Here is a 13,457-nt window from a genome sequence, read left to right on the forward strand (position 1 = left end):
TATGTTTTACATATATTATGATGCACTGCAAGTCCAGATCTTGAATAACTGTCTTTACATCGAAAACAAATGTAAGCAAAAGGTTAAGCCATTGTATGGAATATTTGTCCTCTTCATAGAATGCTATTTCTGCGTTGACAATGATCGATGTTGTTTCAGTCATTTGGTTTGGCAGTATCCTTCACTGCCTCAACCCCCCTATCTCTCAGCACATAAATAAAGACAATATGCAAATCAGCGACAGTGTTAATAACTCCCACAGTATGACAACTTGAGTGTGAGTAGAATAGTGTGTGTGTGTGTGAGAGTGTGTGTGTGTGTGTGTGTGTGTGTGTGTGTGTGTGTGTGTGTGTGTGTGTGTGTGTGTGTGTGTGTGTGTGTGTGTGTGTGTGTGTGAGAGAGTGTGTGTGAGAGTGTGAGAGTGTTGGTTGGATGGGAATGGGCAGGATGGCTTTATAAAGCTCCATATATAACCCATTTGGTGGGGAGGGTGAGGGTGGGGTGGCGTGATTTACTGAAGCCTGCCCAGACCCCTACATCTCATACCCTCTCCTTCTCCCTCCCTCTCTCTCCCTCCCCCTCTCCCTCCTCCCCCCCTCTCTCTTTGAGGGCCCTGGGCTCAGGATTGGAATGATCCATCAAGGTTAAGATTGATGGTCAATGTGTTCTGCAGCTGCCTGTGCTTTACAAACACACTCACACACCTAGGCTCCAAATATACAGTACAGTAAGTGGGCAAGCACAACCATACACCCATGAAGGTGCACACACTCACTCACACACACACACACACTCACACACACACACACACTCTCACACACACACACACACACATATATTACAGCCCAGGCCAAATCCAGTAAACATTTCAAAAGCCCTCTTTTTGATGCTCTCTCTCTCTCTTTCTCACTCTTTTTCTCTTTCTCTTTCTCTCTCTCTTTCTCTCTCGCACTTGCTCTCTCGCTCTCTCTCTCTCTCTCTCTATCCCCCCTCTCTCTCTCCCCCCTCTCTCTCTCTCCCTCTCCCCCCCCCCTCTCTCTCTCTCTCTCTCTCTCTCTCTCCTGTGTCGCCAGCTCTCAGAGGTTGAGAATATGCCACCAGATCAGTACAGATTACTGTCATTATCAGCTGCCTCTACGCATCTACATTACACATATCAGGCTCCTCCCACAGGAAGCTCTTCACCATGCCTCCTCCCCCTGACCCCTGACCTCTAACCTTCCAAATACGCCTACACAACGAGCCAATCAGAAGCCTTACTTGCTGTACAATCGGTTACGGCAAGGATAACGATAAAGTTCACAACGTCGTCTAAAAAAGCCTGTCGGTCTTGTGTCGTCTCTCCTCAAGTTTCCTGTCAGTGGGGCAACTTGCACCTGCTGGTGAATTTGTCTGTGAGGGCGTCTTGCTTCTGGCTGGCCCTGCAGGCAGCCTCTATTAGCGAGCACGTTAGCATGCTAACTGGTGTTGAGAGGTGGAGGGTCACCGTGGTAACACAAGCTGACTGTGGGAGAGGAGGGGGCAGAGGGGGTTGAGTGCAGCTGGAGAGAGTAGAGAAGGATGGGGCGGGGGGTGAGAGGAGAGGAGATGGGATGGGAAAGGAAGAGAGGAGGGGAGGGGGGGACCTGTCTGTGAAACTCGTCTCTACAGGCCCGTTGATGAACTAATTAACCACATCTTTTTCTGTCACATGCCATCAGAAAACCAGCCATGCAGAGAGAAGCCCTTCCTCCTCCTCTCCTCAACTCCCTCACCCCCTCCTCCGTCCCCCCACCCAGGCTGAGAGAGGGAGGCAGGCGTGTGGCGTCCGGTGCCCAGGGGTGAGGCAGGCATGGTGCCAGGCTAGAGGCCTGGGGTGAGGCCCCAGCAAACACACACACACAGATAATCAGGCCTGTCAATCCTAGAAGACAGTCCCAGGCACACACACACCAACATGTGACTACACTTACACACACATACAAAGACACACACACACGTGCAAAGTCACATGCATTATGCACGAACACACACTGCTTCGAATTGCCTTTGTCTGTCTAATTGATTAGAAACACCTGATGAAAAAATGTTCCTGCTAAAAGGGTTTCCAATAAACACCATTTATAGACACCTGGACTGTATACCACTCTCTCGCCCTATTGAAACTAATGATGTTTTTCATACAAAGAGCACTTATCTAGCAGTGTAGTGCTTTTTCTGTAATAACTTGACTGTTAACACTCCTTGCTAGCTGTGAACCATTTATCTTCTTCTTAAGATAGTCATCTCCCCCCCTCTCTCTCTCTCTCTCTCTCTCTCTGTTCTCTCTCTTTACTTCACAGCAGTATCAGAGGCACAAACACCTTAGTAGTCGCATCAGACGAGACAACACTGAGAAGCGAAACCAACCGCCCTAATCCTGGCGATACAGGCTTCAAAGCAGCATTTTTTTTAAACATTTGATCATCTATCAAGCACGTCTATTAGCCAGCGCTGTTTCATCTCTGCGAATGTCAACACATGCCTGTCTCCAGATCTGTGTGCCTGTCCCACTCTCAGTAGATCACAACAACCTCAGTTCTCTTTGACTGGCGATAAAAAGGAACAGTGACCAGATAGTTTGGAGTTTGGGTTCCCAATTAGCTGTTGCAAGTCATAAGACGCCAGATCGACAGCCTGCCTGTGTCAGAGACACAGGAAAAGGCATGGTTCGGACGCGCGATTGGCTGTCGTATAGCGGGCCGCACTCGTGATTGGCTTTCGTGTAAGGTCATACTCACTCCCACTCCTTGCGTCTTGCCTGAGGGGTGCTCTGGATCTTGTGGGCCTGGTGCGCTTTCACGATGTCCCTCTGCTCGATCAGGCCTCCCCTCCGACGCTTGATGACGTTGGGGCTGACTGAAAGGTCCCCCTCTGCTCCGCCCCCCCCCTCAAAGGAGGAGCCCACGTCCAGGGAGAGGCCGGCGCGGGCCAGGAGGGGGGTGCGGGGCTGGAGGTGGGGGGAGAGCTGGGGGAGGTAGCTGGCGGTGGGGGACAGCAGGCCGTCCTTCAGGCCCTGGGGCTCCAGGAGGGAGCGAGATCTGCCCCCCCCTGGAAGGCCTTCGTCCGCACAGCGGTGCTGCTGCCAGCCCTCTGGGTCTCCCGGGGGGCGAGGGCCGAGAACGTAGCTCCCGCACACGGCCCCTCCGAGCCCCAGACCAGGCCCGGGCCCGGCCCGGGGAGCCCCAGGGCGTTGAGCCCCGCCAGGGTGTGACTGCTGACCGAACAGGAGCCCAATTCCAACATGGCGGCACCAGGACTCTCAGCATGGTGCTGCAGGAAGAGAGGGAAAGAGAGAATGGAGAGAGGGATGAGTAAAAGAGATGGGGGTTGAGAGAGAGAGACAGAGAGAGAGAGAGAGAGAGGGGGGGGGGGTGGAAGGAGAGGGGGAGGGACAGAGAGAGAGATAATTACACATGAGAACACAAGGAGGAGAATGCTCATTATCATTCTAACCAGGAACACCAGAAAGCAATCCACCTAAAATTGGTGAAGGGGAACCGCTCTGATCTAAACAGATTTACAGTACTGGTAACACGAGCCACACCAAGGAGACGGTGGGAGGGAGTCAACACCACATCTCGAGCAGTTTGAACCATGTTAGTATAACCACGTTAAAATATCCTCCACCATCTGGCTCATGGAGCCTAATCGGACAAGACATGAATTACAAATATGAAAACCAAAAAACACCAAGCGATTCCAGGTATCTCATCAATCCTGCTTCTGGTCAGTCCTGTGATCTGTCACGCAGGCCAAGATAGTAGATAGCAGATAAACAGATGCAGCCCATTAGGCCAAGAGAATGTGGGCCAGCTGGAGTTGGTGTTGGTTAGAAAGGCTGCTCTCAGTCTTCGTCCTGCTGGATATTCACCGTGGCCTAGATCTCCAGACTACCACAGCACCACCGTCTTTGTTTGAAACCTTCATTTTCCAGAGAAGTCACGTTGACATCCATGTTTTCTGCCGGCAATTGAATCTCAGCATGTGCACCTATTTTGTAGTCATCACGCTTCAGTTGAATATATCTATCACTCTCTCTCTCACCTTCTCCCTTTCTTTCTGTGTCTGTTTTTCCACTTTCTGTTTTCCTTTTTCTCTACATAATTTACTTTCTCAAACCTTTCCTCTTTATCTCCCTCTCTCTCCCATTTTCTATCTCTCTCCATCTCTTTCCTATCATCTATCTCTCCCTCTTTCCCTCTCCCATCTTCTATCTATCTCTCTCCCTCTCCCATCTTCTATCTCTCTCTCCCTCTCCCATCTTCTATCTATCAGATCTATCAGGGAGTCAGATGGCTGAGCGGTGAGGGAATCGGGCTAGTAATCCGAAGGTTGCCAGTTCAATTCGCGGTCATGCCAACTGATGTTGTGTCCTTGGGCAAGGCACTTCACCCTACTTGCCTCGGGGGAATGTCCCTGTACTTACTGTAAGTCGCTCTGGATAAGAGCGTCTGCTAAATGACTAAATGTAAATGTATCTCTCTCTCTCTCCCATCCTCTAGGAGGGAATGGTAGGTCAGCCGATGAAGCCGGTTACTAACTAGCGAGGGAGGGTAAAGAGAGAGGAAAGAGATGGAAGGAGGGAAGGTAAAGGTAAACAGCTGCATAGCAATGACCGTGGCTGTCCAACAGAGTCAGAGAACGTCCAGGTGCCAATGCCAAGTCTCCCTGGAAGGGCTCCAATCAAAGCCTGGCTGCTCTGTCGCCGGGCGGAATAAGCACGGATATGGAGTAGCAAAGTGAAATAAATATGATCTTGTTCACAATGGTCCATTGAGGGTTCTGGCAGGGGGCTTGTGTGAGTGGCTTAGAAAGCCATTGATCTACAGCCTAATGAATCCATTTGCAGATTACTCTACAATTCGCAGAGACTGAGCGCAGCTTGCTGAGAAAAAAACGAGCTCTGTGAAGTCATATGGAGAACAGAGTTTAAGGGTGTGTTCTTAGCTGTTACGGTTACAGATATCACAGTTGTCAACTGCAGTCCAGTCTCATCTGTCAGCAGTTTGTTTCTCACTCACGGTGTATGATGCCTAGTTTCATCCAGCACTTCTATACATACTACACAGCAGTGGCGGTTGGTGACTCAAAAAATTGGGGAGGACAGGAGAAACAAACTACAGCGTGTTGTCTGTAGCAAAAAGCCGACTATGCAAACTATTGTAAAAACATAATCTGAAGACTCCGCATCTTCCATAGCTCTAAGCAGCAAATATTATACTCTTACAAAATCCTGTGTTTAAAAGGAGGAAAAACAAGATACGGGTAACTCTTTATTATGGAAGCAAATCAGCCACTTTTGAATGTTAAAAGGCATTGAATACTTAATATTGATATGTAAACACAACCGAATTATTGGTTTGGAATTCTCTTTAAAATTGTGAAATATGTGGAAAGTGCTTGTTCTCACGCTGCTAGCTACTAGCTGCTACCAACGATGGCAACGCTAATTTAATCCAGTAACTGAACACAAATACACATTTCTAAAACCAAGAAAATCATTTATATACTTCCTTAGTCTACTGTAACACGAAATACTTATTTGAATTTTATACTATGACTAAAATGCTCAACCATCACTCAGTCTCACGAGAAAAGGAAAAGTCTGTTATTGCAAAGACAACTGATGACAAGTTAGCTTAAATGTTTAATTTAGTGTCCTTCCCAATACAGTGGTGAACATCTTGTGTTGTACTTCATGGAAGCAAGGTATTCCTTAAATAAAAATGTATTATATTGTTTCAACAAAATAATGTAAGGCAAAAGGAGGATTGCGTTGGCGGGGAATCGAACCCACGTTTCGCGCAGCAGTCTGCTATGAAAAGTCTTAACTTTTCCCATTCATTCTCTGTGGCTATTCTTAACCATATCGAATACTACCATGTGTGGCCACTATGGGGATTTGGGGGGCGCTGTTGCGCCTTTTTCTTATGCGATTGCGAGAAGCGTCTCAGATCAGATTTTTTGGGGAGAACTACAGTACAAGTCTCTGCAATCTTAAAATAGCTAGCTAATTTCCGAATGAACATGTCTAGCAAATTATTTAACTGTATTATATATTTTTATAAAAACGTTTGCGTTGGCCGGGAATCGAACCCGGGTCAACTGCTTGGAAGGCAGCTATGCTCACCACTATACCACCAACGCTTGCCGAAAGTTGTCATGGGTAGAATTTGCCCACTGATTGAGCCCGCCATTCTTTAGCTAAAAAACCCTAAAACGTTCGATATTATGTGCCTGTAGAGCCGGAGAGCTGCAGTTTCAGGACCGCAGTTTTAGGACCGCAGTTCTAGGACCCTAGATGTATCTGCGATAGGGAGATGGGGGAGGGGTTGCTTTGTACGCAGCAACATTTTGGTTGGCCCCACCAAATCTCACTCCAAGGTTTTTTGAAAAGTTGCCAGCCCTGGAGACTCAACTTTCCTAGACTTTTAGCTAGCTACGGTACTAATGCTGAGGGCTCGCTGATATCACTGTCTGTCTTACTAGAACTGTGTCTTTAAAAACGTGTGCTGACGTTGTGCACACAAGTCACTTTTTGCTACTCGTTATTATTTGGGTGTGCTCAAGCCAATTAATGGACGACGGGCAGGCACCCTAAAAATTATAGTCAGTGTTCCGGTCTGTCGGAATTTTTACCCAAACACTGACAGTTATGGGAATCTCACGCCAAACTTTTGAATCAGAATCCAACCGAATTTATTGCGCATTTGAAATGGAAGACAACATTGCAAGAAGCTAATTGTCGTGATTGGTGTGGACACAAATATAGTTATCGTTATACACTACATTTAGTGTTTGCAGGATTCGATTCCCGGGTTCGATTCCTGCCAACGCTACGCTTTGGGCCCGAATGGGCAGCTATGCTCACCTGATTGTTTTAACAGTTAATGCTCACCACTCACCGACAACAAACGTCACAAATCTTCCCCCAATAATGCTCTCTAGATTGGCTGAACAGCATGTCGGTTCATAATGCAAAAGCTTTGATTGGTGGAAGGATATCTTCCGGAAGTAGTATTAAATACCATGCATGTCTATGGACGGGGTGATTCGCTAGGTTTTGTATTGAAGTCCATGCAGCCGGAGGAGGATGGAGGATGGACGCTGTCGTCCGGATGTACCGTAGTTCTATCACAGACAGGGCTGTTGAGTTACCGCAGACAATTGTTGGTGAGAAATCAATAGATTTAGTATAGTTTTATCTAAAATATGTAACTTTTTAAAAGTTACCTCCCGTTAGAAAGGGTGGGAGGTTGCAATAATCAAAGAGAGACAGAGAGACATAGTGAGAGAGAGACATAGTGAGAGAGAGACATAGTGAGAGAGAGACATAGTGAGAGAGAGAGGCTGGGGTTTTCTGTGGTTAACGAGATCAAAGCCTAACAGCTGTGAAATGACCACCTTTCATTACCTCTCTATGACCATTATCATTATCACACACACATACACAGGCTCCACAACCGATTGAAGACTCTCAAAGTGAGTGTTGATTATCCATGCCGGATGTGATCTGGGGATTGTGCAGAAGGATCCAGCCTCCAGCTGTACTGGAGTAATGCATAGATACATATAAACACACACGTGCATTAGATTTAGTCATTTAGCAGACGCTCTTATCCAGAGCGACTTACAGTAAGTACAGGGACATTCCCCCGAGGCAAGTAGGGCGAAGTGCCTTGCCCAAGGACACAACGTCAGTTTGCATGACCGGGAATCGAACTGGCAACCTTCGGATTACTAGCCCGATTCCCTCACCGCTCAGCCACCTGACTCCCCAACTGGTGCATACACACACAGATGCACACACACACACATGATGATCAGGAGTGATGAAGAGGACTTGTCAGGCGAGTGAACTCCTCCTCAACCACCTGCTGCCCACAAACCCCCTATTACACAGCATGCCTTGCTCTCTAATCTCCACTCTTCTCCTCTCCTCTCTTATCTTTTCTTATCTCTCCTGTAATCTCTCTCTACTCTCCTTCTCTCTTCTCCTCCCTTCTCCTCTCCTCTCTCCTTTAATCTACTCTCTACTCTCCTCATCTCATCCCTTCTCCTGTCTCCTATAATCTCCACTCTCTACTCTCCTACCCTCTCTTCTCTGCTCTCCTCTAATCTCTCTTTACTCTCCTCCTCTCTTCTCCTCTCCTCTAATCTCCTCTCTTTACTCTCCTCCTCTCTTCTCCTCTTCTCTCTTTACTCTTCTCCTCTCTCCTCTCTTCTCCTCTAATCTCTGCTCTGGTCTTCATCACCTTTCCTCTCCTCTCCCACCATCTTCTCCCCTTCATGTTCTGTATTTCCTCCATGGCAGCCCTCTACGTTTCTTACATGTTCTCCTCCTAGTCCCAATTTCTGTAACCAGCCCCTGTCAGTAAATTGCTATCACATAACCCAGGCAACTGGAAGAACAAACAAACCACAGGAATAAATTATATTTCTGTGAGAAGCAGACAGAGCCTCATTCTCTTTAATGCAGCACAGTCACCAGTTGCTTTACAGGAAATTAAGCTGCCAAATTCCATATCTCACATTTACTACTGCTGTCTATTCAAATGCACAGAAAAATGTCTCCATGCTAATATGATGACATACAGTCCACAAGCAGCTAGCTGGACTGAGTGGCTTTTACCCTCATTGGCATAAAAGCACCATTACTTCATTGTGCATGCTCTTCAAAAAGGCATGAATGAGAGTAAGAAGACTATTTCTATCTTGACTTCACAAACAAGTCAACACTCACAACTCGAACGACGGGAAGTTGCGTGAAGCGATTGATATTTCCATCGTCAGACGACTTTGACTGTGTGGCTGTGTGGCTGAGTGACTGAGTGACTGTGTGACTGTGTGGCTGTGGCTGTGTGACTGTGTGGCTGTGTGACTGAGTGACTGTGTGACTGTGTGGCTGTGTGACTGTGTGGCTGTGCGGCTGTGTGGCTGTGTGACTGTGCGGCTGAGTGACTGTGTGCCTGAGTGGCTGAGTGACTGTGTGGCTGAGTGACTGAGTGGCTGAGTGACTGTGTGACTGTGACTGTGCGGCTGTGTGGCTGTGTGACTGTGTGACTGTGTGACTGTGTGACTGTGTGGCTGAGTGGCTGAGTGACTGTGTGGCTGAGTGACTGTGTGACTGTGTGACTGTGGCTGTGTGACTGTGTGGCTGAGTGACTGAGTGGCTGAGTGACTGTGTGGCTGAGTGACTGTGTGACTGTGTGACTGTGTGGCTGTGTGACTGAGTGACTGTGTGGCTGAGTGACTGTGTGACTGTGTGACTGTGTGACTGTGGCTGTGTGACTGTGTGGCTGTGTGACTGAGTGACTGAGTGGCTGAGTGACTGTGTGGCTGAGTGACTGTGTGACTGTGTGACTGAGTGACTGTGTGGCTGAGTGACTGTGTGACTGTGGCTGTGTGACTGTGTGGCTGTGTGACTGAGTGACTGTGTGACTGAGTGGCTGAGTGGCTGTGTGACTGTGTGGCTGAGTGGCTGTGTGACTGTGCGGCTGTGTGACTGTGTGACTGTGGCTGTGTGACTGTGTGGCTGTGTGACTGTGTGGCTGTGTGGCTGTGTGACTGTGTGACTGTGTGGCTGTGTGGCTGAGTGACTGTGCAACCGTGTGACTGTGCAGTTCAGGCTTCTGATGGATGAAAACTAAACCTAACATAAAGCCCATCTTGCCTCGCTCACCTGCCGTTTTCTGCTGTTCATTTCTTCTCCCTTTTTTTTCCACAGCGTGACAAACCACATTACCTTGTCCAGCTGGCAGACTGACTAACACAGCCTTCACAGTCGTCAGAGATTGTCGTTGTGCACACACACTGATACACGCAATAATAACGCACACACCCCTCTCCCCACCCCAACATCCACACACTGTACACTTAAACCTGCACACACACCTACATGTACGAACACACCAACACACACTCTGCTTTCTGAAGCTGTGCAGTCTGACGAGTACATGTGCACTGCAGGCGGTGCAGACATTATCTCCACGGCAGGGTGTTTGACCCGAAAGGTAAATACACATGTCACGAGTCATATGAATGACAGGACGCTTTAAATGCCACAACGGTTAACTGAGCCATAGGAGGTGGCTGAGCAGAACACACACACATCGACACACACAGATGTACACACACACATACATGCACGCATACACACTTGTACACAAACACTGACACACGCGCACCTGCATGAACAAATAAAGACTCAAGAAACACACACACGTCCCATTGCAAATCATTTCTTTCAGCTTTTTATCCATGCCAAATGCTGAGACAAATGCCTCAATATTTTCTTATTTTGTATTAAACAACACGAAGCTTAACACACACACTGAAATAATTTTGTCCTAATAGTTTCGACAATGAGTCTGACTGTAATATCCAATATTGGCTTTTGCTTGCCTTTTTTCTCAGTTTGCCAGGTGGAATTCATTCCAGCAGCCAGACCAATTAATACTGTAGATATTGCAGTAGCAGGAAATAATGGAATACATATTTAATGTCCACTTGTCCAAAGGGATATTTTTTCATGGAAACTACTCTGCCAAGAACCAGACACACACACACACACACACACACACACAGAGATTCAAGCACTGCATGAACTGAGTGAGAAGTAAAATCTCAAACCTGGTGGAAAGAAATGGTGATTGTTTATTCAAGAACTCATTTAACCCTGGTGCTGCCTCCGGGTCATTGTGACCCACCGTCGTGGTGCAAAAGGTGGGTCACAATGAGCCGAAGGCAGCATTAATCAGGGGAGACAGGTAAGTCTTGGGCATTCATTGCCACACAGGCCAGCTGCCACTGGGTAAGACTACATGAATGATGTGTGTGTGTGTGTGCCTGTGTGTGTGCCTGTGTGCGTATTGGAGGTTAGACTGGTTGATTTTGAAAAGCTAATTTGCACCTTTGGAAATTCTAATTTGCGCTCTGAGACGACAAGTAATATAATCCTCCAATTTCAGACACTAACTGGACAGAAGGATCATCGTAAAAAACACCGTAACCACAATACTAATCTCAGTCACAGCTCTAACTTTAAAGCTTTATATTTCTCCAAATTAGTTCTGCAGTGAGTGTGTGTCTATTGAGAATTCCGACAGAGTTTGCATACAGTTTTCTATAACTCAGACGTGTCAATGTAATTAAATAGATTAATGTCTCCTCTTTATTACATTTACATTTATTCATTTAGCAGATGCTTTTATCCAAAGCGACTTACAAGAGAGAGCTTTACAAAAAGTGCATAGGTCAATGATCATAAACAACGAGATAGCCCCAAAAACATTTTAGGTAGCCAAAACATGAAGCATACATTGTGAAAAGCAAATAACTGCCAATGGGTAGAACCAGAAGAGCATGTAGTTAAACACATTACAATTAAACGACATGATCCTCGAAAGTGCTAGAGTGTACCTGGAGGAAAGCAAGTAACAATAATATAATTCACAGCGAGTACAAGTAGTTAAATCAGATACAACTAAGCAAGTCCCTCAATAAGTGTCATTGTGTTCCTGGAGGAAATAAACTTAAGTACCGTTGTACTCCCTGAACGAGTGTGTCTTTAGCATTTTCTTGAAGGTGGAGAGATAATCAGTATCTCTGATGGAGGTGGGGAGGTGATTCCACCACTAGGGGGCCAGACAGGAGAAGACCTTGGGTTCTGATGGAGGTGGGGAGGTGATTCCACCACTAGGGGGCCAGACAGGAGAAGACCTTGGGTTCTGATGGAGGTGGGGAGGTGATTCCACCACTAGGGGGCCAGACAGGAGAAGAGCTTGGGTTGGCAGCGGGCGCTCTTGAGGCGGGACCACCAGACGGTTGCCCGAAGAAGACCGTAGGTGGCAGGTGGGGGTGTAAGGCTCTTCATCAATATGCAAATGCGATGTGTAGTTGAGGTGGTTTGGGACAGCAGTGTGGGACATTCCCCTGAGACTGGGAACCCCCTATTGAGGTCCTAGAACCACAACAATGCCCTCTTGGTCTAATGGTGTAGCTTTGGAGTGGTGCTGGATATACCCTCCATAAACCCCAATACCTTTTTTGTCAATAACCATCCAAACAGACTCCTCCAACCCTGTGGCATTAAAGGCCATGTACTTCATGTGCCGGTCTTCAATTAAGTCATTGATTTCTGCGTGGCTGTCTGCCTATGGTGAACTCACTGCGGCTTCTCTCTTCATTTTGCCTTTGCAGCCAGGAGATCTCTCTTCCTCAGCCTCTATCATTATACCTTCTGTCTGTCTGGGCCTTGGTCGTTAAGACATGGCTCGTTTGCACCACAGGGAGACAGAGTTGATGCACTCTCACGTAATGAAACTTTGCGGACACGGTTTGTGTTTCTGCAAATGAAATATTCTAATGGGAATCTCTTCTGTGTGGCACACTCATCCCTTCTCTCAGGCTCGAGCGTTCAGAAGCCGCTGTGATTGTCGGTATGTAGCTTGTGCCAGTACCCCTGCCGTGTGTGTACCCCCTTGACAGAAACGTGGCTGAATTTCAATATGCAGTTTCCAAGCTCCTCGTTCAAATGATTTGACTTCCACTTCGTTACTTTCTTTTATAGTTCCAACCCCCATCTGTGTCTCCACCTTTGTTTTAGTTTATTTACCACACGAACGCAATATCGGTGAATTAAATACACACACACACAGATGGTGCTATTTGGGTCGATAACACAAAAAGAAAAACGTTTCAAGCAAGAACAGCATCTGATTGAGTGAGAGCAGCACTGAGTCTAAGTCCATCTCTGCAAACAGTGTTTGTGAAACAAAGGTCAATCATAACTACAGTAAGTTTCGTCAAAGGTGGCCGTAAACTATTTTAAACATCCACATGCAAAGTATGAAAACGCAAAGACACGTTATCTTCTATCTGTGGTGGAATTCAAGTGAACGTTTCCTGGCCTATGCCCATTTGCCCACTGATTGTTCCTTACGCCTCTTAGACAATTCACAGAATGAGGATGAGAGCGTGCTTGGGCCGATTGAAATAGGGCCCCGTCATTCTGGAGCGCGCCACTTGTGCGTAATGATAGCTCGCTAACTATGCCATACGTTAACCGTTAAGAGGCATACTGTGCTCCCGTTTGGAGACAACCTAATTTCGACAGTTTCACCACCCGAACGCAATCAAAATGCCAATGTCAAACGACTATTCCACAAACCGAATTTGCGCTGTCATTACGCTAATAAGAGCGTGTAAGACAATCTGATGAGGCAACTTCTCAGAAGTGAAAACCATTATTATGTTCATATTTTAGAAGTGACATAAAATAACATAAAATAGTGGTAAGTGATACATTCTTAGCTTCGTTTCCGCATCACTTAACACGGTTTCAACAGAAAAGTATTACACGCATATTTACCTGAAAGTAATGTTTTGTTTTCCATTTTCGCCCGCTAGTCCTCGAAAAATGATAAATTCACCGA

At 46.8% G+C, this 13,457-nt stretch overlaps 1 non-coding gene across 1 annotated transcript; it reads right to left on the reverse strand.

Annotated features, from left to right (window-relative positions):
* Positions 1-6,096: 6,096 nt before the first annotated feature.
* On the reverse strand, positions 6,097-6,168 carry trnag-ucc (transfer RNA glycine (anticodon UCC)). Its single transcript has one exon. It is a non-coding gene; the product is annotated as a tRNA-Gly (tRNA).
* Between the last annotated feature and the right edge of the window lie 7,289 nt (positions 6,169-13,457).

The sequence above is a fragment of the Osmerus eperlanus genome, chromosome 24, assembly GCF_963692335.1.
Source record: "Osmerus eperlanus chromosome 24, fOsmEpe2.1, whole genome shotgun sequence".
Classification (NCBI taxonomy): Eukaryota; Metazoa; Chordata; class Actinopteri; order Osmeriformes; family Osmeridae; genus Osmerus; species Osmerus eperlanus.